This window comes from Mixophyes fleayi, chromosome 4 (assembly GCF_038048845.1).
Source record: "Mixophyes fleayi isolate aMixFle1 chromosome 4, aMixFle1.hap1, whole genome shotgun sequence".
Taxonomy (NCBI): Eukaryota; Metazoa; Chordata; class Amphibia; order Anura; family Limnodynastidae; genus Mixophyes; species Mixophyes fleayi.
The window spans coordinates 317,019,019-317,044,937 of NC_134405.1; the positions used below are offsets into that span (position 1 = coordinate 317,019,019).

Genomic DNA, 25,919 nt, shown 5'->3' on the forward strand with positions numbered 1-25,919 from the left:
AAAAGAGCAACAACCAAAAGCACAACAATTATTTTATTTTAGAATTGTTTTTAAAACAGAAGATATCAATCCCAGTGGTCAAGAGCTACCAACAGGTCATGTTCTCTGGCTTTCTGTCTGTAGAGAAACAGGTTGGATAATTACTGAGCCAAATAGATTAACTCACCTCATACTTGCCAACTTTCCCGGAATGTCCAGGAGACTCACGAAATTCGGGTAGATCTCCCGGACCCCCGGGAGAGCAGGCAAATATCCCGCAAATGGCCTCTTGCTGTCAAAATGACGCGATTCGCGGTGAATCGCGTCATTTTGGCCTCGCCTCCGCGTCAAAAAAATGCATTTTGTCACGGGGGCGTGGCCAGAATGACGCAATTCACCACGCCTCGCCCCTCTCCCACCCTCCAACCACGCCCCCCTGCCTCGGATCTCCCAGGAAAGAACTTTAAAGAGGTTGGCAAGTATGACTCACCTGTGTATGATTAAAGAAATCCTGAAAACATGAACTGTTGCTAGCTCTTGAGGACTGAATTCAGACACCTCTGGCTTAAAACAATTTTAAAATGGCTTCTTTGTAAACGATGATTTATGTGATTTAATAGGGCTTTTATACTTGGCGCCACTGTATAATAAGCTGCCAAAATATTTGTCTTGTTTAAGAGTTATTTCAGTGCCAGTGGTTTTCATATCCAGAATACACTGCATGGTGGAATACGCATATGCCCTATAAATAAACACTAACATATTTGCTTATATTTTTATAACAAAGTTGGCAGGTAGCAGAAGGAATCAGCTGCCAGTTCATTCTCCATGTGAGAGATTTATCTTTCACAAGGCAGCTGACCCTTTCTTGGGTGGAACGGCAGCCTTGCATTTCAGACCACTTAATTAACTCTCTCTCCGTTCTTATTGTTTTGCCCACCATTCTGAAAGCAAATTGAAATTTTTTTCTTAATTTCTGTAATGATACTATTGTAATTAAAAAAATATTACTTGTACTGTTGTTGTTCTTGATGTGCTTCGCTGCCTAGATTAATATAAGAAAATGGTTCTAAAAACTGAAATTGGTCCAATCACTAGAGGATCTTATCTTACCAATATTGACCTTTGAAAAAGTGCTTTATTCAAAGATTTTCTTCCGTCATCGGCATCCTGAGATGGTGATAACAGAACAGTACTGCAGCGGCACATGTGCTCTTGTGATGCATGTTAAAAATACTAATTTGCATGAGGTAACTAATGCCGATGAGATCAGCAAATCTCTGCGACCCTTTGACGTATAGGGTGAAGCCAGTTTTTGCTGCCTATAGAGCTTTTTGCCTTTAATAAATAGACCCCTTTAGTTCTTGACTGAAAAATCTAATGAAATCCTTTAATCAAATCTCAGCCTGCTAACTCGAATTACCGAAATCATATCAGGCTTGTGAAGCAAATCACCACACAAGTCTTCATGGAGCCCTCGCTCTAAATCTATAACAGTTCACTTCTGTAACATGTAAAGTCCAGGCTGGTGTAGTCTGAAATTAGATTAATCTAATCTAATCAATGTAAAGTAAGGTCTGAGAGCAGGAGTTAGGCTCCACTTATTCCTGTTGCCTAGTGCACAGGCAAATGCAAAAATAGGTGATTTACAACTAGTCAGATACTTTCTAAGTACAGAACAAAATGAGAGCACATCTGTGATTGGTTGTTATGATTTACAGCACATTTTACATGTGTATCAGTTTTTATAAGTAATTTTTTGCAAATCATCATCATCATTTATTTATATAGCACCACTAATTCCGCAGCACTGTATAGAGAATGCACATCAGTCCCTGCCCCATAAGAGATTACAATCTAAATTCCCATACATACAGACACATACAAACATAGAGACAGAGACTAGTGTAAATTTGAGAGCAGCCAATTAACCTACCGTATATACTCGTGTATAAGCCGAGTTTTTCAGCACATTTTTTATGCTGAAAAAGCCCCCCCTCGGCTTATACTCGAGTCAATAAGTTTTCCCAGTTTTCTGTGGTCCTCGGCTTATACTCGAGTATGTACGGTACCTGTTTTTGGATTTTGGGAAAAAAACGGTGCACCCGGATAAAATGCACGCAAACACAGGGAGAACATACAAACTCCACACAGATAAGGCCATGGTTGGGAATCAAACTCATGACCTCAGTGCTGTGAGGCGAAAGTGCTAACCACTGAGCCACCGTGCTGCCCCAAATCTGTTTTTATGGGAAGTACATGGATTTGTTCTATCTATCTATCTATCTATCTATCTATATATATCTATCTCATATCTATCTATCTATCTCATATCTATCTCATATCTATCTATCTCATATTTATCTATCTATCTCATATTTATCTGTCTATCTATCTATCTATCTATCTATCTATCTCATATCTATGATGATGACGATGATTATATCTATCTATCTATCTCATATCTATCTATCTATCTATCTGTCTCTCATATCTATCTATCTATCTATCTATCTATTTCATATCTATGATGATGATGATGATATCTATCTATCTCATATCTATCTATCTCATATCTATCTATCTATCTATCTCATATTTATCTGTCTATCTATCTATCTATCTATCTATCTATCTATCTATCTATCTCATATCTATGATGATGATGATGATGATATCTATCTATCTATCTCATATCTATCTATCTATCTATCTATCTATCTATCTATCTATCTCATATCTATCTATCTATCTATCTATATAATGCTAATACATATATAAACTCCTGTATTTAAATATATTTGTATAAATGTTGAGTTGTGATGTAATTAATTTCAGTATTCATTAGGAACTATTGTGTACTATAAGGAATAGTATCACACTTACTCCCAGGGACTCTGGGTCCTAGTTGTAACCCCCATAATTATGAGATGGGCTGTTTTTATGGTATTGTAATCACTGTATTTGCAGTGGACCTCCCTATTAGAGAGCAGTTAGGGGAGATACAAGACGACATTGAAGCTTCTGGACCTGGCCTGTGATTTGTGAAAGCCAAAAGGGCCGTCACATAGATGTCCTCTGGAATTATTCATGTTGGTTGCCTAGTAGTGTAATTACAGGCAACATTTATTGTACATAATTAAAACTACGAACAGTCAGACAGGGAGTAAGTATGTTCATCCCTCTACATGAGTGCCCATCCTAAGCACCTGACCCATTTACTATTCTGAATCAGAACACAGAAAAATTAGAACAAAGTGGATTAATGCAGTAATCCCACAAGTTTCAGCTGAATTTAACCTTGTCTGAGAGACGTGAATCCAATGTACAAGGCATGAAACATTTATTTATTATATTTCAAGTGCTAACAAAAGGAAGTTACAGTAAATAATTGATGGACTACATGTTGTTACAAGAGTCTGATTCATAGCACTCTTTATCTTATATCATGTTCTGGCTGCAAAGAAATCTCAGTTACTGTATAGAGAGAGAATGGAGTAGTACAGGAGATTCTATACAAGGCTGAACTTAGAGGTACTCAGAAGACAATCAGAGTTCTTTTTTGCTACTTAATAGAAGCTGTGTTGCTTGTATGATCTTTATATGCAAGTGACTTACTGTTTTTCTTAACAAAGTGAAAAAACAGATGGGCTCAACAAAAGCTGGGCCAGTGCTGGGGTATGCAGCCAGTCCAAATACCCTAATAACCTTCCTGACCAATGCATTACCACCAAAATGGCAGAACATTAAGGTCCGCCTCTTTAAAATGAGTGCAGAAGGGGGAGGGGTGTGGAGGGACCAATCAGAAGTTGCATTGACTGCTTAATATATCCAGTGATTTGTTTAAAAAAAAATGTCTGGTGATTTTAAACTACAGCAAAACTCAAAACTTAATACATCTCGAGCTATGCTGGATTTGATTAAGTAGAATGTGCAAAGAGAGATACCTCCCATTGCTGCATTTTTGAGGTCAATGTTTGATCCAGAAGAGTCTAACCTGTGACAATCCAGGTGTTGTGAAACTACAAGTCCCAGCATGCTTTGCCAATATATAGCAGCTTATTGCTGGGACTTGTAGTTTCACAACACCTGGAGTGTCACAGGTTAGCCAACACTGGCCTAGCTGCTTGTCACTGAAACAACCAGCCATTGCTCAGTTAACTAGGTTAGTTTAGATTTGGCATCCTGTATTTCGTATCACTGTTGTAGATCAGTGTGGTCTGTGTTTGTCTTGGGTAGAGATAAATACTGTATAAGTAATAAGTACACATGGGTCATGTGTCATTAAAGGGTTTATTTAATTAGCGTCAATGTTCCGCCAAACATCGCGGCTATGCACATTTTCAGGTACTACTACTTCGCAGATTTCTTATCGCGCTCCATAGATGTTACATCGCGGCTGAGTGATTTCCTGACTGTTACGGAGGCTAATTGAATACCTCCCCTCAAAGTCTTGTACAAGGGTCAATGTCAAGTTTACTCTGGATAGCTAGGGCCACTGAAGGCCTCATGATATCTCACCTAGTTTACATTTCAAATCAGATGATAATGTGCATGGTATCATAACAGTGTATGCACCTGTTAAATATAAATAATGTTACTAACGTAATAGATTATTAAATGTGGTTTAAAGGGTTAACTGAATGAATAAAAGTTGACTATATAGAAATTGCTGATTTCTGTTTTTGTAATACCTAATGGCATTAAAAAAAATTTGGGGTATGGGGATGGAATGTAGGGGTTCCAGTGACCCTATACCCACTTCCGCTTGTGGCTGCTGCTTGTGCGGCGACGCCAAGGCAGCGTCTTTTGGACTCTTCTGTTCACTTGTGTTTACTGCAGGTGAACACAATGGGGTTAAAAGTTTACCCTCCATTGTCTGCCCCCACCCCCGAACGCAAAAAATGAGGGCATGTACAAACAAAAGGTGTTTAAAAACAACAATAATTAAAGCATAGACTAAATCTAATTATTTGCCTGTCCATTTAGTAATGTGTCTAAAAGTTTCCCTATTCCATAGTGTAGTTAAATTAGTCTTCCTATAAAACTAATGCTCCTGAACACTGCAGACAACATTGAAACTGATGCAAAGCAACGTTTCTCAGGTGTATAGGTCCTATCGCTGATATTATTTCATGACTGTCAGCATCAAACGGCTTTTAAAGGCCTTTTAGAATGGACGATTAGTGGTTTAAAACAACGATTGGGCCTTTACATCAAATTTAGCTTTAGCATCACAATATGCAAGTTCATAAAAATCATATGGCTGTAATGATAAGTCGTTGCGAGCCCCAGCTCATCTTTGACCTATCTTCTGGGCTATCGTCTGTGGACGAGCATTACAGAAACAAAGCTTGCATTTAATGAACACCATTGATAATGTTGATAATAATATCTGGACAGCGATGAAATTACATGTGGCCCTGAAAACGTTTGTGTAAGCTCATAAGAGGTCACAGGAACACAGGGTCTAGCTTCCATGGGGGGGTGATCTAATAAGAGACCTTTGTCAGAACGGTCTTTGATATGTCAGACAAGCGAGAGTCTGGTGCAGGGTGACAGCACAAAAGCTCATTTGAGTGAATTATTTGTGTTGATTGGCGAACTTGGAACTGAGTTATTACTGTCTCTCAGAGGACGCCGATCTTCAAGGTAAAAAGAGATTCATTTTGTACTGGGGATCTTTCTCTATTGACCTGTTCTAAGCAATATCCGAGCAATCTGTACAAGAGGATAAAAAATATTGAAGTTCTAAGTAAAATTATCTGTAGGCATTATATGAGAGAAGTGAGGATAATAAGCACTAGATTTGGTATTTTATTAAGCAAGCTTTAATAGGTTGTTGTTTAGAGCACGTAATTAATAAATATATAAAAGAGGAATTATACTTAATGTTACTTAATTGAGTAAATTGAGTTTGACACCGCAATACTCCTGCTCCAGTCCGACTCTGTTCAAATGCACCCGAAAATGAGTCACGTCTAAGAGATGCTTTATCTAAAAGGTTATGGCACAGAAAGCACGTATTAAACTATTTTTATGACAATTTGACCACTGGGGTCTGTTTCTAGAAGAGATTATAGGTAATTTAATTTCCACTGAGTGTAGTGGCTCCCACTCATGTAACAAAAATGCAAATTATGTTTTTGTTGGAGAACAAATTATCCTCAAATGTTTTATCGACCCGCTAGAGAGGATCTGTTGCCTTCGCACTGAGCAGGCAGCCATTTTGTGGAATGAACCAATATTCATGACAATGCAGTGTATTTATTTACTAGGAACCATTGCCTCATTAATAGTGGCAGCAGGCCCGACAACAAGGGGGGCTAGCCGGAGCTGAAGCCCTGGGGCCTGAGGGGACCCAATGGGCCCAAGCAAGTCAGAAAAAAGAATTTGAAATATAGTTCTTTATTGTTAGAGAACACACAGCTGACCTTTGTGATGACAAACGTCACTAGCTGCACCAACCAATCCCGTGAGAGGACGACAGCATGTCAGGGGTTTAGTAGCTGTTTTGGGGGGATGTTTCATGTTACCCACTGTAGTGTAAGTGTCAGGCCGTAGGCCTACTGAGGACTATAATGAAGCGGAACACTAACCAGTATTGGCACTACTGAACTAGCAGGTGTGGAGTCTAACGTACCTCTGGTATTCGCCAGGGACCCCCGCAAGGAGGTTTGGACTTTGCTGCACAGGGCACGCAGGTCGCGGTCCTACTAGTCAGGTACTGGTGTAGCGTAGAAGGGTCAGACGGTCCGGGTCAAGCCAATCGGGAATGCAAGGTACAAGGGAGGATCCAAAGGGATAGTCAACAAGCCAAGGTCGCAGGAACAATATAGGTTACACAGATAGAAGGAATAGTCGCCAAGCCGGGTCACAACGGGAGAGCAGGAACACAGGGAGAAGGTCTGGAAGTTTGAGCAAAAGAACTAGGAGCACTAGGTGAGGAAACCTGTCACTCTGGCACCCTAATGGCGCCAGAGCCAGGTTTAAATAGGACAGGGTAAGCAGTGATTGGAGGAGCCAGGAGGCGGCATGCTGGAGGGGTAAGTAGCGTCCCGTTGCTAGGCAACGGGACGGAGTAGGGCGCATGCGCCTGAAAGGCACCAGAAGCGGAAGCCGCAGCACGTCTGTTGCTAGGAAGGCAGGCGTCCGTCCCCGACTGACAGGAGATCAGTGGGGACAGCAAGTAGTTTTGAATAAACACGCAGATGATTAAGGGGCGTCCTTTTGCCCCGGGGCCCGTGATCGTTTTGATTGGCAGAAAATACCAAGGTACAATTGCCACAGTTCCTGATTAATTAATAGACCTTATTGTCATGAATATTAGTTCAGCGCACAAAATGGACACAAAGTGGACCTTTCACTTCAATGAATTAACTTATTTACCCATGAACTAACTGTTTTCATCAAGGTCATACTTTAACCAGTGAAAGCATTCAGATTTATGCTTCTTACCAATTAATGCATCAACCTGCCCAAGTGTGCCACCATCTTGAATATATAGTAGGGTACCACATCATAAAGTTAAAAAGAAAGTATTCAGCTATAATGACATAATCACTAGAGACAGGTTTGTTTGCAGTATATGAAGGATTCTACCTTGGCGAAGGTGATGCTACAAACCCCAAGAAACCCAGTTATATTTTCCCGTTAAAGTATTCCCGTTACATACATATAGTGGAAGTAGTCGTACCTCATTCTTCAGTGTATCTCATCCTTCAGTGATTGTTTCATACCACAAAGTGGATTCCTCCATTGTACATAGACCACAGGTGCACTGTAAAGTACACATACTACCAGAAAGTAACATTTGATCCAAGACTAAGCCTCTGCCCACCCCTCCTTAATGCCAGTAATGTTCTATGAAAATGAGTGAAGAGACAGAGTCAACCGGCATTCAGGTAGTCTAAAAAAAAATAGAATATTACTGCCAGCTTGCTTTGGCTAGAAGATAGTAAAGCTCAAATATCCTTTTTTATTTAAACACAGTCTTTTAGATCAGTGGTAGTAATTTTTCCTATGACCACAATTCCGACACTTAGTATAGCGACATAAAAATTGCGTTTTGTATATGGGTGAAAAGAAATTAATAGTGGCTTACCATAAAACAGACGGACAATATATCCTACAATCCTCGTATAAATTATGAATACAGAAAATGCCGGTAGTGGGTATTGTCGTCACTTAAAATGGCGACCCTCAGATTGCCGCTTTTAAAGCGGCAATGCCAGGTTCCGCCATCCTGTATAATCTAATCTAAGGCTCAGGTTTAGGGTTACTGTTAGGTTTAGGGCTATGGTTAGGGTTAGGATTAGGGTAAGGGTTAGCATTAGGATTAGGTGGCGTGACCCAGCATTGCCGCTTTAAAACCGGTAATCTCACGAGTGTCGGATATGTTGTCCGTCTGTTTAAGGCAAGTGTGTATTTATTTCTTGTCGGCCATATATTAATCGGAATTTTTATGTCTGTATACTAAGTGTTGCAATTTTGGTCATAGAAAATATGTACCCCACCCTTTTAGACAAAGCCTAATTTGCTGTGTTAAAGCGGCACTGCCACTTACGGAAAAAAGTTTGTTAATGTGCCGCTCCCCATAACTGGAGCCCCATAGTTGGCTTCTCCGTTCCTCTTATAACTCTACTCCAAACAAACGGGGACAGAAGGGGTTAGCTTGTGATTGGTCCTCCTGTCCACTGCCTTCCCCTCCATTTTTAAACTGCATAGCGCTGATGTACCTCCTTTTATTCACCCAACCTCCTTTGTATGTTCATATTTATATTACTGTACTCATATCATAAATAACCACACAGACACGAGTTTAAACTTGGCAAAAGGTAATAGTTTTATTTAAACATAAAATATACTGTATATATATATATATATATATGGTGGCGGCGAGAGAGCAGAGCAGTCAGCTAAAAACTATTTGCAAAACCAAACAGTGGAAGGTCAGATTGCCATTACACCATTGGTCCCAGGATACTTAGGGCCCTTCCTGTGGATCTTATTGGCTGGGTATACAGGAGACTTAACCCCGAATAGGTAAGTGCATAACAAACACACCCACACGATTTTAAGTGTGTTTGACTTATGTCCTCTCTTGTCAAAAGTGGCTTGAGGAATTAATTTGCAGCTTGGTAAATCATTTCCTTAGTTTGCACTAGTGCCACTTTACTGATCCCAGGACATATATGACAAGACCATTTTAACAAGGGTATGAATAATTATGTAGAGTATGCATTTATTTGTGAAAGCCAAATGCAACTCTTTCAAGAAGAAGCAAATAGAATTTTTAGCTATAAATTTTTGTTTAAGGGCAAGAACCTCACTTAATATTGCTGTAAACACAGACATAATTATATTATTTCAAGTGGCTGATAATTATTTGATTTAAAAGGTAACAATCAGTCACCCAGCTCAGCCCATTAAACATCTCCCATCGTTAGATCAATGCGGTCTGCAGCCTAAAATAGGATATTCTCATTAGCATTGTCAGTGCTGAATTCATGTATGAAATTTCAGTCGTTTCTAACCTTTTTTTTTTTTTATATCTCCGATTAATTATATTATCAAGTCGATGCCTTGAAAATGGTAAAAGATTACATTAAATCATATTGTCAGGTTATCAATAAGGGAAAGCGGATGAGATAAAAGATGGTGAGCGTTTATACGATGGGTTAAACGGCATCTTTAGCCTTTACTCATTAGATCTGTCAGTATTTGCTTATTAAATGTGTGTCATTTATTACCTTTTTGGTGAATGAATTATTTTGTCAATTTCTGCAATAAAAATGATGGAAGATGAGATTAAATTCCATCCCCTGGCTTATCCATGAGAGGAGTCAGAGTGCTTATTGAAGCAGCTGTTATTGCCAATCCTAATCACATCTTTCACTGCAGAACCCTCCACTAGTTCTCTACTTTGGAGAAATATTGGTGTGAAATAATTTTTTATCTGACCTTTAAAAAAATGTCCTCCGTCATGGTGTTTGGATGGCGGAATTGCAAGAAGTGCTGGATTTTTTGCACATCCCTACCGGTCCCGGCTTTTCCAACTAAGAAAGTAGTTAATTGACTTTCAGTAACTTCTCACATCTGTTATAGTTACCAAAGGTCAAGCGACGGATACCAAAGTAGGTAAGTTATACAGCTGCTCCTTAAGCCAGGCAATGTTTCTCTTTTATTCCCATGTAAAATCTAATTGATAGCCGGCAGGATTATCATGGAATGCATATTATTTTTTTTTACACTCATCCAGAGGCAGAACTAGCGAGCTGTGAGCCCCGGTGCAGGGAGGCGGGGAGGAGGGAACCAGGGACCCCGGGCCCTCTGCATCTGCCATGCAGAGGGCCCCATTATCTCCATGGGCCCCGGTGCACGGCACCTGCTGCCCCAATGTCTAGCCAGAGCATACTTATACCCAGATTCAAATGGAAACATATGGGGCCTGATTCATTAAGAATCTTAACTTGAGAAACTTCTTATTTCAGTCTCCTGGACAAAACCATGTTACAATGCAAGGGGTGCAAATTAGTATTCTGTCTTGCACGTAAGTTAAATACTGACTGTTTTTTCATGTAGCACACAAATATCAACTTTAAATGTCAGTGTACAAATAAGCTATCAAGTATTTGTGTGCTACATGAAAAAACAGTCAGTATTTAACTTATGTGCAAAACAGAATACTAATTTGCACCCCTTGCATTGTAATATGGTTTTGTCCAGGAGACTGAAATAAGAAGTTTCTCAAGTTAAGATCCTTAATGAATCAGGCCCATAGTGAGATCCACTTGCATTTGAATACGATCGGAACTGCACTCAAGTTCCATTTTTTTAAATGCATGTTGCATGCAGGTTGTATCCAAAGATGAATCTGGCCCATTCCGTTAATAAAAGTATGCACCTCTAGATGTTTCGGCAGCTGCGGCCAACTTTAGTAATATCACACATTTTGTAATTCCCTTATTACTTTTATTATTTTCTGCTCTGCTGTTCTAGTAAACTGCTAATAAAATATGCATTGCAGACAAAATGGTGCAGCGAACCTGATTAGACACTAGAGAATAATCTCCGAAGCAAATCTAACGCCTTAAAATGAAAAGGTGTCATATGTATTTAGATGTAGTGTACATTAGCCTAATATCCTTTCACTTTTTCTATCTTTTTTTCATTTTAAATATGTCTTATGCTATTCGTATTCATTTGACAATTACCGTATTTCCCCAAGTATAAGACGCACCCATGTATAAGACGCACCTTAATTTTGGGGCCCAAAATGAAAAAAAAGATGTATTACATAAAGTTATTGAACTAGCCTGCAATTTATTGGGGCACAAAGCACACTAGCCTGCAATTTATTGGGGCACAAAGCACACTAGCCTGCAATTTATTGGGGCACAAAGCACACTAGCCTGCAATTTATTGGGGCACAAAGCACACTAGCCTGCAATTTATTGGGGCACAAAGCACACTAACCTGCAATTTATTGGGGCACAGAGCACTACAGCAGCTTACAATAGTCCCACATTCAGACCAAAACGAGCGCTACTGCACAGTCTTGGGGCGTGTCTACGTGACTTTTCTAAAGTCACCAACGCTGTGACAAACGGAGCAAACGGAGGAATCCGTAGTCATGGGCATTCATCAGAACTGTCAGTCACGTGACTGACAGCGCCGAGACTGTGGGAGGCGCCTGCAAAGGTCCTGAAGGTCCTGCAAAGTAACGGGGGACATGCTGGACACGCTGGAGCTGATTAGCGGGGACTCCTCACACCAGATGCCGACTTCTGCAATCAGGTAAGTAGCGCTGGCAGTGTATAAGACGCACCTTTTTTTTAGACCCAAAATTTGGGGAAAAAAGGTGCGTCTTATACATGAGGAAATACGGTATGTATAATTATGATTATTGCTGAAATCTCTTGTTCAATGACCTTAAAAATAATAATAATAATAATAATAATAATAATAAAAATAATAATAATTATAAGTGGTGATAGCTAAGCATCGCTATGCTATGAGACCCGCTGACTCAAGTTACACCCCTGATGGGATCAATTATCCTTAATTCTACAGATTTATGGTTTTTAGGAAAATAGATTTTTCCATAATTTGGAGCACCATTCCTAAAATATACTAAAATGAATAATGACCTCCTTTCCATTACTGTCACTGGCATTCCCCTCCTCATAAACTTGCTAAGCAGTGCTCCTCAAGGTGATTTTTTAGAGGAGGTATTTGACGATTATTTCTGTGTGTATGATATTAGACATCTGTAAGGTTTTGAGGCCAGGACCTCTGCACTTCCTTGTCTGCTCTTTCGCCTCCCTCTCCATGTTCTGTGTGTTTTGTCTCGCCATTCTGAGTTCGCCCTAACAAACAATTTTTGGCCTGTTCCTGTGACCAACCCTGATTTGTATCTGAACTTTGTCTCAGTTCTCGTGTTTGTCTTTTGTACTGTTTTCTCTGTACCACTGCTTACCCCCTGTTTGCCTTGTCCTGATCTTATTGCTCTCTTCTTTTTATCTCATCTTGTTCTGCTGTAGTTGCGATGTTCCTCATGATATTCCAACTCATAAGGGCATCAGGATACATGAGGACAGTCCAGAGGGGACAGGGAAAATGTAAAAGGCACAAGACTGTGACTAGAAACTCAGATCACCAGTAGTGTTTTGAGTGATAGGTCCTTTTCTCTCCCCATCCTTGGGCTATTACTGCCTCACTCTGTCTGATACCCTTGTTGTATTTGTGTCCTGTTTATATTTTCAGATGACTCCGGGGGTAAATGTATCAAGCTGAAAGTTTTCCAGCGGGTTTGAAAAACCAATCAGATTCTAGCTATCATTTATTTAGTACATTCTACAAAATGACAGCTAGAATCTGATTGGTTGCTATAGGCAACATCTCCACTTTTCAATCCCGGCGGGAAACTCTCAGCTTGATACATTTACCCCCTGATATTTTTCTTGTCTGACTGACTACCCGTCTCTGTTTGACCAATAGGTATATTATTGCCCCCTCTGGACAACGGACCCTTGTCTGTCTGTCTATTCTCCTGCTTGCCTTAGTTACTGTATCAGCCCTGCTATGTCTCTTATTTACCAGCCCTCTTTCCCTAATCTCAAGATCTTCTCACCCTGTCCATTTTTGTTACCTCCTGTCCTGGGATTTCGTTCTCCATCAGCTACTGACCAGCAATGTCCTACGATAATTAATGCATTCTAGCATCTTGGCCGTAGTTTATGCACCTTTTGAGATGTGTTCACTTTTTTTCCGATATTTTAGAATCTTGAACTTCTCAGAGATTTCTGGGTAACCGGTTTCCAGATAAAATATTCCACATCTGTGCATACATCCTACCCATATCTAATGTTATGCTTCAATATATATTTCCTTTGTACAAATTTGAAGCTTCATAATTATATTGCTTCATATTTTCTGTCCCTGTTTTTACCAACAGACTAACACGCCATTTGTTACATTTGTAATGAGCTGTGGTTCCTCTGTCTGTTCTGTTGCATGGTACAGCCCAAGTTCCATTATATGTGTAGATGCCTTGAGGTGGCTGTCCAGAATCCTAATGTCCTATTGCATTTTAAAATATTAATTTTGTAACGCCCCCTCTGACATTGTACCTCCCAGTGACTGAACTTAGGCCCTAGTTCCCCCTCCCCCCCCCCCCCCGGGCATTAGGGCCCAGAGGAGACACACCAGGGATGTTGCTTAGCAACAGCAGGCTGGTATAAGCTGCAGTGTGTGGGAGGAGAGTGACAGTCAGAGTGGAGGTGGTCCCAGGATTTCACGAAAAATTTGGGAGCTGGAATGTGGTTTCTGCCACGAGGGGCCAAAGTACATCCTAACTGAGAGAATATAAGTCAAGTGGGACAGATTTGAGGGAAAAATTACCTCAGAGCGAGGGTGCATATAAAGAGGGGAAAGAGTCCCTAAAATAATAAAAAAGAGGCTCAGAGAGGACAAAAGGTGAAGACCCCAATAGAGAGGGGGTCACTGCATGCAGCAGTGTGGCTGCATATACAGAGGGGAATTAGCCCCATAATAATAAAGAATGAGAGGAAAATAAGTTGGACCGCCAATAGATAATGGGGAGGGGGAGTCGCTGCCCTAAGCAGTGTGGCAGCCTTAACGTCTGCTGATAAGACCCCTGGGCTAGCCAGTGCATAGAGAAGGAGGTGCACTACCTAACCCAGTTTTGGCTAACCTGTGGCACTCCAGGTGTTGTGAAACTACAAGTCCCAGCATACCCTTCCAGCAATAAGCTGCTATATATTGGCAAAGCATGCTGGGACTTGTAGTTTCACAACACCTGGAGTGTCACAGGTTAGCCAACACTACCCTAACCCATGCACCTCAACACCACACACACAGGGGTTACACTTTATAAACAGATTTTTAAAATGTTCAACTCTTTGGTCCTTACAAGAGATACATTGAGTTTGCTTCAGTTTGTCCAGAAATAAGGGGCCCATCTAAGATTTTGACAATCTCAACAGGTATAGGTCACTATAGATTCAAGAAATAGGCCCAACTAGGCACTTAAAATATGGCTGCAACACTAACTAAAAAAAACTATATACCACATAAATGTAGTTTAATATAGAGTGGGTGCGCTGCTACTCCAAAGAGAACATCAGATAGTTGACCAGGACAGATGATAAATGTGATTGCATGATGGCTGCATATGACCATGTATGCATCCATTCTCCAACTATGACAATGGAGCCGTGATCTGATCCAGCCGTCTGTCCCTAGTGGTTGGATGTTTCAGATTTAATCATACATGTATATGTCTAATCATACATGTTGGGCTGAGCAGCCGAATCGGCCTCTGTTAGGCACTTGTACAACATTTTACCAAGTTCCACTTTAATCCGTCTCGACCTCTTGAGCTGATTATTAGTATAGACATTTCCACAGAAAAAAATAAGTAAAGGTAAATAATCATATTTACAGAAGCTCTGTGCATGTACGTAATGAGACATTATGACTACTGTATCGGTAAGTCATATGAGGTAACAGATTGAAAAATATTTGCTATTGTATGAGGATAGCAAAAGGGTTTAATTATATTTTGGAGGGAATGGCAACTTGAAGTCCTGTAAGTACTCGTTCAACCCATTAATCCTCTCATCTCCGACCTCAGTCATAATGACATTGATTCAGGCCTTGTTTCCTAAATACCTCTTTAGTCAGCATATTTAATGAAAATTGCAGAGAAACAAAATATGGTTCCCTGATATACTTGCTAATAACATTTTATTGTATGTGTTTCGTTTTCTCACTGAGGAGATTTAAGACCATTAAAATGATCTAGTGTAATTGCAGGAACTAATCTGATCCACAGACAACAGTGAATTTTGGTCGCATAACACGGCAGATCTAGCACAGTCAGAACCATTACCTTGATCATTCATGACAAGAGACATCCATCCCCGTATACCATCTCTCCATATATGCAGAGAAGGATTTTTATCATGTATATAGTCTATATGTTTGGTCCAGTCAGAATGGCCTTAGACCTGAGCATGTAGACAAAATAATGTTCTTATGTGTCAATCCCATGATGAGGATGAGAGCAAATAAGATATGTAATGCTACCAGGCAATAATTGAATCAGGGGTCTACCTGTGTGGGAAATGGAAAAATAAAATGGTGCCATTCGTATTTCCTTCCAATCCCTCTCAACAGAATTTAACAATTTAAGCAACTTCAAAGTGAACTGTGTTAACTCTGAGGCTGTACATATATCTGCCAGAGGGAGAGATTTGACACTTGCATGAAAACTACCTATTCTGGTGCAGCTGAGTTATTAAATATCTGGGGACTAATACAATCTTTGAAAAAGTCTCTCTGAGAGACGAAACGCGCCAGGGTAAATTCGGTGCTACCACCATTACAAGCATTGCACTTGTAACACGCTAACGGAATTCCCGTACCTGGATTTCCCCAGGAGTGGCGCAGTCGCGCTAGAAAGATTAATTTTGTCTCTGCATTTTGATAGTGAAAGGATTACTTACCTTGAAGCTGCTCTACAATGGTGGCCACTCTGATAATTATGCATCTGCCAAATATGGATCGTATTGGGTCTCCTATTGGCATCACTGGATTATTTAGCAGCCTTTTTGGATGGAAGTTTGACTTTGAAACTAAATTTTCATCTAAAAAGTGTGTGCAATAATGTTTGAAAATTGTCTTTTTTTTTAAGGATGCGATATAAACCGCATATCCCTAGCATGTGGAGATTGCTTATACTCATAATAAAGAGAGTTTTTGTAGTGCAGTTTGATTAATTGTAAGCGTCATTTGTATGTTTTAATAAATGTTTTTAATATTGCCAGTACCTTTTAGTTGTGTGTTTTTCTGCCATATCAATTGCATTATTATTCAGTGCAGGGTTTATGTTTTATAATTATCTGGGGATCAATAAACTCTTTCACTTGAACTACTTACACTTACTCAATGAGATCCAATCAGATCTTGTCAAATAGCATAAACCTTAGTTTTACTGGCTTGGCCAGATGAGCATATTAAAAATAGACAACCTTATTATACGACCGGCTTTATGTACTTTCTAACCACCATCCAGCGGCGACAGCTACCTACCACAGCAGACTCTGCTCGTGCCTGCTCCTGGCCATACGCTGTTATGTTTATAATGTTTGACAGAGTCCCCATGTTGTGGCTTCCCCAGGCTCCCCTGACACCTATAGGTCATTGTAATGTGCTATTAGTGGTATAACAGTCAAGGTTGTAAATATGACAGTGCTTGCAAGCCTATCAGGCCAAAGAGCCCTGCACCACATTCTCCAGGTTGTAGTAAAATATATAATACTGTGTGGAATGCAGGGACTGGCTTAGACGTGAGGACAGTGCTGGGGCCCCTTGTTTAAAAATTGAATAGGAGCCCTTGGGCATCTCATTAAGCCACTGTGCTGTCATATTATTAATATTAATATTTTTTAATTATAAAGCACCAGTGTATTTATAATCAGCCATGTATAGGGCATCAGTGCTGGGTGGCAGTTTTACGGTAAACATAGCTAGACGCTAATATTAGAATAATGGACTCTGGAAGTGCATTTGTGATAGGGCAAATAACACTTATTTTAGACAGATATTGTGTTTGTTTATTACTGTGAAAGTTAGGTTGCAAATATTAGGTTGCAGCACAGTTATGTTCTTTCCACCCAAATAAGCCTAAGTGCCGGCTGTCCTTGTTTTTTTTTCCCTGAGAGAAGCCACTCTGTCTATTTTATTCTAACTGAATTATATTAATTCCCCAGAGTGTAAGGTTAGCAGAGCCCCACTCCTTCTGACGCCTGATCGATACAGGAATCTCACCACCAGCCCACACCTCTTCTCTCTCTCTCTTATAAATGAGCTAAATTTCTGAATCAGGGAAGGAGTCTTTCCTACTTGGCTCACAGCGAAGATGCTCATCATATAACCCATCGGATTATCCTTTCAGCAATTCACTCCGCACACGTTCCTAATTAGTGCTAGACTGCTGTTTGATTCTCTTGCTTTATTGCCTTGTGTCGCTCTAATAAGTCTCACTCTCCCCTGCTTGTGTTTGCCATTCCCAGCAGTTGAAATCAGCCTTTTTTTAATTGCACCAGTCTAAGAGATGTCTCTCAGCATTTCTGATTATCTCCCTCCCACAATGGAAGGCGGCAAAAGAGCAGACTTTGAGCCCGAGGCGGCTCAGTATCACGTCTGCACTATCAAGATTCGCTTGAACAGTCATGAGCTCGCTCTGTCCAGATCCGCTTTAGTCTGCGGATGTCACCAACTCCACTAGGTTTGTCCTGGCCCATGGAGGACAGATGCTGCCAGCCCTAGGGCAATAAAGCAGAAAATAGCTATCCACTTGAATTAAGCAGGCACCCACAAAAATCTGTCAGTCACAGTGGTGGATGCTGCCGGCCTATACATTAACTAGAGGAAGAAAACTCAGGATTCCCATTTCTTAATGCAGAGCTGGCAGCTAAACTCAGACTGACAAACCCAAGATAGTTACAGATTCCTTTCCTGCAGTCTGTTACGAAAATGGTTTTCATTATTCACCTGTTTGTCGCAGTTCTTTTTTAGCAACTTGGTGACACCAATGCGTAGCTAAAACCTAAAATAACACTAATTATATTGTATGAAATATATTCTACAGAGACGTATTATGCACGAAAAAGAAAATATGCCTTAGGTATAAACATGGTTTATTTTATCTAGATTTTCCCTATAAATATTCTGCAAAACATATGGATTTAAGCTAAGGCTCTACAGATTTGCATTTCGTACTATAAGTCGGAACTGAATTATTGCTTTAAGGCAAATTGTAATTTGTCTTAAAATTTGACCCAGTTAGGTTGTTTTTTTTAGAATGTTGATGGTGCTGTCTTGAAAGGACCATTCTTAAAGTACTTGTAATTTAAATTCTCATTTAGGAATAATAAACCGAAAAGCATTTTTCCAGTGTTACCCAGATATTTCACTGCAACTCATTTAAAAGCAAAATTGAAAGTATATTAGATCCCAGGGTCGTAACATTCCATTATTGGTCCCCATTGCAAATGTTTTGGGGGGTGGTGGTGGTCTAGAATTGCTGGTCCATACACCCAAGGCATCTGCTCGATTAAAAATGCCTGGTTTCTCCAGCGACAGTTTCCCCATGCAAAGAATAAAGAAGTCTATTTAACAAGCATCGCAGCGGTAATTATAACACCCCAATACTTGTTCTGTTATCAATATCTCAGGATGGCAAAAACAGAAGAAAATCAATGAACAAAATGCTTTATTCTTTGAATAAAGAATTTTTTTCAATGGTCAATATTTTTAAATTCTTATTTTGTTTATAATATTTTAATCAAATTTGTTAACAATTTATTGTATTTTTTTTTTTTTATATTAGTGAAACTGAAAGCCCAAATCTTGGCTTTCAATTCCACTGAGCATGCTGCCTCAGCGAGATTTTGTTGATAAACTGCGGTAAAAATATTTTTTGGATTGCGCAATAAGCAGCGTTAAAAAAATAGTCGTTATCGCTACTTGTTAATGAGTAGATCCTTCTGTCCTAGATGGCAACCTGCTGAAAGAGATGATAAACATATTTATTTAAGTGTCTTCACTTTTCTATGAGTATTGTTCATCTCGGTAATACACCGATTTGTTATATAGTAATATCAAATAGTGGCTGTACATGCTTTTCAAGAACATTTAATTTATCACTGATACCTCTCTGTTTTTCACATTACCCATTATTTTTAATCTAAAAACACTTCCAGACTTTTTATATATACTAAACAACTGAAGACAACAAACAAAGAGATAAAAAACAAACAAACAGGGACAGGTAATAACATTACATAATACATTCTGGGAGATGATCAGTGGAGAGGAAGAGGAGACTGTCAGACCACACTAAAAGGCTATAATAATATAAATATAGCTACAAAGGGGAGCAACTGTAAAGTGCAGTCAAGTATTATCATTGTTTATTTGTATGGCGCCATAAATTCCCTAGCGCCTGACATAAACTGCATACTGTTGATGACTCTCATCATGACACAAAGTATTCTATCTAACTACACACTCTATGAATAAAATAAAGACACAGACACAATGCTTTGGCATAAAAAGGTCACAGTTTATTTATCTTATGGTGAAAGTCTTTGCTGGTAAGCTACCAACTAATACCCGAACCAAAGTCATTGTATGGCGGTCCGGCGCCACACTGTAACCAGGGCTTCTCCCTTACGATTTGGTTGGTGCTAAATCTAGCGTCCGTGTGATTGCTTCCCTTCTGGACTCACAATCACGTGCCCACACAAAGCCCTTCAAGGGATCCCCCACACAAAGGGACCAAAAGTCAGGGTGCTTCCAATGGGACAGTGACCTGGGGCCAGTCAGCGATAGCACCATATGTATTAGTCTCTGACCGCCAAAGCTTTCCTGCCAAATTGTACCTGCTCTGTACGGTAGAGAGGACCCTGCCCATGAGAAGTATGGACCAAGTGATGGGGTAATGGTGATCGGATGTGAGTAGAGGCAGCAGGGGGTAGTAGGAAGGTTTTGGGCATGTTGATGGGCAGGTGAATTGCTGGAGAGTTGACTACTACAGTACATAAGTTCACACCTGGTTTCTCAAGCATCATGGTCCTTGTTAAGCTTCCCTTTCACCTGCAGTAGAGTAGAAGAGATTCTAGGTGTTTGGCTCCCAGACCTTATTGGTGGTGGGTGTGAGGCTGGCACACTGCATAAGGTGAGATTGGCACACTGTATAAGGCCTTGGATACTGGCTGTCATGTATTGGAACACAGTAGAGGAAAGCAATGCGTAACTGGACAGTTTCTGTAAGAAATCAATTGCAGGAATTTAGACCTCTTAAGAATTATCATAGCTCCGTACTTATTCCAATCCCTGCTTCCCTGTGTCAACATTTTTTATGGTAGTGTATGGGCTGGTGGGGCGTCCCAGTAAGCACGGTGGTCTCCTGCTGCGTTTGCAGGGATTACTGTCTTCTGGCCCTGTATGTATGACCCTCCAGTCATGTTTATTAATGTATACATGTGTCTCAGCATGTATAATATAATATATATTATATTATATCTACAGTACTTGAGCACAGGTTAAAGGGACAATATTTATAAAAGTAACAAAACTAGTATTTCATGCAAACAGGCTGCTTCATGGAAATATTATACAATGTTGTTTCTTTAATGGAATCAAATATGTTGGTGTAAAAATAGATTCCCTTTAAATGTAAGTTTATACAAAATGTAAAAATACAGCTGACTGAAGCCTTTCAAGATAAGCTAGCTTCCAGTATTGATGCTTTGTGGCTTTAGGAAACAGATGAGTAGAGAAAACCATTTAAGATCTAGCATTTTTATGTGCTTATGACACCTCCCTATCTGCATAGAAAATAAAAATCTCACTAACCAGGGGGGGAAAAGGAGACATTATCACAGTGAATGAATGGGTTATAGCAAAATCAATGTCTCAGCTCATAAGCTGAACCAAAAAATAATTACAAAATCTTGACTTGATCCTGTAAACCTTATCGCAATCAGTTGTGTTTTGTTTATTTGTTGTTTGTTTTTTTTTTTAATCAAAATGGCTTAAATGGCCTTGCGATGTGTTCCACTATAGGACATATTTTTGTCCTCCTGAGGTAACAATTAGAACTCTAATTTGCCATAACCCACCAGCTAAAGACCATATAACTGTATGTGAGTTTTTTTAATTGTAACTGCAGGCAAACTGTGCGCCAAAGATATAAGTTCATTACAGGGAGTGGCGTTTATGAGGTAAAGTGAGTAATGGCTGCCGATGACATGGTGTTTCAGTTATTGCTAAGGTGAAAGAGATAATGATCATTATCGGCTAGGTCTGTCCTCTTGTAATATATAAGCAGATGGTCGCTTTCCTTTTCCTCTAATGCATCCATGCTTGTCTACTTCAGGGGACCAAGCAAGGTCAGTGTCGGAATGAAATGAAGGACAGCGGGGCCTGTTAGTTAAACGCCTCCATGCCGGTTGCGTGCGATGGTGACAGCTTAGCTCTGGGAGTCTGCAGTTTTCTGTCTTTCAACTTAGGCATGTTGAGCTGTTTCTGAGGCAGAGAAGAACTCCCACCCCCCCCCTTTCTCAGTTACGGGGAGAAGCCTGAGGTGGCAATGTCACTACCCACTAATGAAATCAATTGACAGACGAATCCTGCCTATAAATTAAGCAGTCTTACACGACTTTCTGTCACATAAGTAGGAAAAAAACTGTTAAAGACTTAGAAAAGTTTTCACTTGAAAGTACTTTTTTCGAATTGCTTTTTTTAATTTAGTGATGGGAAATCAGGTAACTTGTCTCCCTAGACAGAATGCCTGGTAGGCAACTCGCACTCACAAGGCAGAATATTTGGGAAGCTTAGGGGCGGAATGGGTTATATTTATTTTTATTTTCACTCATCTATGAGGAGTATGTTGACAGATGAAACAAAGTCTCCCAGCACCTCCTGCCCTACTGGTGTTACCATGAGTGAGGCAGTGCATGGGCATCGGTCGATGTGATGACTGTAGCCCTTCCTCCTTCAATCAGAGAGGGAAGCACCCATGGGTCTTCCTAGGGCAAATGGGGGCATAAAATATCCCTGATAAGTGGTGCATCTGAGTCTAGATCTCCACTAAAGTGCATGGGGCTTATAGGACAAGACGTGGGGATTGCGATGGAGCAAGATTGTGCACAGGTAGAAGGACAGGTTTGGGTGGATTGAGAGCATTCCCAAAGATCATGGACTGGACACTCCAGTAAGGACTGGTTTTATGGGGAAATTTAGATGACAAGATTTCTGTTTCCGGAGTGAGTGTAGATTATTGAGAAGTGGTAAAGGTCAGGAGAGGGTGTGCTTTTAGGGTCATTCCTTGCAGATGACAGGATGGTCATGTCCACTCAACAGAACAGTGTTATTCTTCATGGGGCGGCTCTCTAAACCCTTAATCTCAGTAATAAATGAATACAATACATTTAATCAGACAAGGAGACAACTATCTGTAATAACATATGAGCAGTAAGATAAACAACTGTTCCAAGCTATACCAAGCAAATTAGACATCAAAGCAGGAAGAGCTGGAGGCCAAAGGTAAATGCCTGGAGGCCGTATGTGGCCCTAGGGCCACCTGTTGCCCATCACTGCAATAGAAGAATGTGAATTTTGACAGTTTTTGAGCCTCGTCCTATATATAGAACCCTCTTTATTGCTCTTTACCAGAGAAGCGCATTTCCAGACGCACTCAGAGCAATGTAATAGGACACTTCATTCAGACAAATGTAATAAAGACAGTTCCCATTTTTCCTTCACTCTCATGATTGTTTAACCCCTAAATAATGCTAAACAGAGCAGCTACATGGGCTCAGCAGCTGAAAGACCCTGTTAAGCTCCCTGAGATACACCCTTGGTTATAAAGAGGTAGAAGGTTGGACCTTGGTGTGACATTAACACAGTGCACCATCTCTGCACACTTAGGTGCACTCCTAGAAACAAGTGCACCCTTATGTGCACTAGGTGATCCATCCAGATGCACCAGTGCAAAATCAAGGTGTTCTGTGGTGCACATCCAGTATTCTTGCAAAGATATTTACATTTGCTCTTGAGCTTTGATTTCAGAAGTTACTAATTGTAATTATTTATCCTTTAAATGTGCACAAAAATTGCTTACATTGACATGTGTCATCCTCATGGATATCACAGTGGTCCCTCAGATCCCCCCTGCACACTCCCACTGTGCACGTTACGTAATCCTTTGAGTCCACGTTTTATTTAGTATAGTTTACCCAACACAGAAATATCCTAATGTCAGAATTGGCTGTATGCAAACTATAAGATACATGATTGAATGTACAGAATTATAAAAACGAAGCCTACAAACATAGATCTGAAGGTGAAAGCTGCTTGTTTTGGCTTACAGATTTGCCTATTCTGAAAATAGGCTGAACTTCTGTCCTCTTTTCTTCTCTCCATAATACTTTGCGGATATTGCAAAAAAAACGCTTAAAAGAAAACTGTGTGTTTGTTCTTTCTGTTCTGGGTCACAGGCCATATTTGCTGCCACAGAGGAAAATCCTTAGTGCCATTGAAGGGATTATTGCCCAAACCTGCTGCATCTGCACTTAAAAAAAGTGCTACCCATATTATCCATATGGCTACTGTGTAACACAACTCTATAATGCACTCAATGTCACATCAATGTTCCTCTAGGTCAGTTCCCTACTTCCTATTGATTTTGAGTGACTCCTCAATAGCATGTGGTAAGGAGTGTGAAAATAGAACACATTTGCATTTTGCCTAATTAGATGTAAACACTGCTGACGGTTATTATTTTTATTTAGACACACAATAGAATTAAATGACATAGAAACCTGTCAAACTAAATTAAAGAAGGATTAAAAAAAATAGGAAATTCAGGAAAAGTTATAGAATTTACATAATTAGCTTGTGCTGTCTTTCTCCAGCTCAAACATAAGATTTTCATATGTTGTTGAACTCCTGGAGGTATATTTACTAAACTGTGGGGGGGGGGGGGGATGTTGCCTATAGCAACCAATCAGTTTCTAATTATCATATATTTAGTACATTCTACAAAATGACAGCTAGAATCTGATTGGTTGCTATAGGCAACATCTCCACTTTTTTAAACCCGCAGTTTAGTAAACATACCCCCTAGTATGCACATTCAATTTATAAAAGAAATTGATGTGCATTTCAGGGTAAAGTGGACCTAAACAGAGGAGGCAGTCATTTTTTGTGGACTGAACCATTATTCATGAGAAGCTGGCCTATCAATTCATGAGGAGCAACTACCTCTTGACTATTAGTCAGGATTTATTAATATTGGTTACAAAATTATTCAGTGATATAAATGGTCCTTAGAGAATTGATAGACTTTTCGTGAATCGCAATGATCGAACTGGCCGCTAATAGCTACCTGAACCGCTTCGTTGGAGTGGTACAACAATCAGAACATTCACCAGAATTTCTTGAATTTTAGATTGATTAAAAAAATCAAGTAAAGTTCGAGAACGTAATCAGCCATGGCCAATTTTGAACCAGTTCGACCATATTCGAGTCCTTGATGTGCGAGCATTGTTAGTTTAATTGATACATTTTAACTGTTTTTAATGGTGAATCTCAGAGAATCTTGGCCTCGAACAACGACATTTTTTGAATACTCTAGTGTTCGCTGTTTGAATTAAAAAAAAAAGACTAAATACTTTTGAATTATTTACAAATATTATTTAAATAGTGTTTAAAAATATTTAAAAATATTGATTTTAATGTGAACATTAAGTGTGAACGGTGTGCCACAAATGGCGAAACTCAAGCATGAGTCGCAAATTGGAATTGGGGTCTATTGACAACTGTACGTAAACATGTTTGTGTCCTTTGTGCTGGTGTAATGCTCTATTATTTTGAGACAGTTCCACATTTTCAAACATCACTATTCATGAATATCCCCTCAGCCAGCAAAATGTAAGCAACAGGTGTACTTTAAAGGTATTAGGATCACAGTTTAAAAATAGCAGGTATGCATTTTAAATAGCATCAGTATTTGTGGTATAGAGAGGGGTCTCTAGTCACCCCCCTTCCCCTATCACACTTGATTATACAGAACACTTCTCAGGTCCTGTTTTGTGGATAATTGTGGGATAAGCAATGGAAAAGTTAAAGGATTAAACCAGTTTTTTTGTTTGTTTTGTTTTTTAAACTTTTCAAAAAAAGTATGTTCCTCAAAGCTGTTCGGACCCTGGTTGAAATCTGACCTCCACATTGGAGGACCTGATCTGGTCTGTAGGTAGCAGCCTATTGATGTGTCATACTCTACTCCAGACAAACTATTGCTCTACTTCTGCAGCCGACACTATGAAATGTAAAGTACCAACCCCAAGACTCACCACATTAGGACTTTCACATGTCATAAGGTTACTGCGCAGTGATATTGTACAGTGGCGGAAATCACATAACCCTGGGCTGCGGGCCGCAAAGCAGGTCTGGTCCTCCCTTAGGAGGCCCCATTTCATCCTAGATTCCAACAGCACAGAGGAAAGTGATAACAAGGTAGCATCAGGGGCAAACGCAGGATCTGTAGAGGGGGGTTTCCACACCACGCCGCCAGTGGGCGTGACCAGCAAGCAGGGGGGCGTGGCTATAATTTTATACAGTGCTTGGCTGCTCTCCAACTCTTCCTATCCCCATAATATACATGGGCAATGCTGCATGCTCTATTGTTAGGTGCAGCTCTCCCTTTTCAAGCAGAGCCGTGTGAAGCGGGAGAAGGGCCCAGCCACCTCAATTATACAGTTCCCCAGGTTTGGAGGGGGGTTTCCAGGCACTAGGAAACCCCCTTTGGTTTGCCTATGAGCATTACCCCTTAAACTGAA

The 25,919-nt window shown here is 40.0% G+C and overlaps 1 protein-coding gene across 8 annotated transcripts in view; it reads left to right on the forward strand.

Annotated features, from left to right (window-relative positions):
• SGCD (sarcoglycan delta) overlaps positions 1–25,919 on the forward strand; it is a 495,352-nt gene that overhangs the window by 80,403 nt on the left and 389,030 nt on the right. The gene's annotated exons all lie outside the window — the stretch shown is intronic.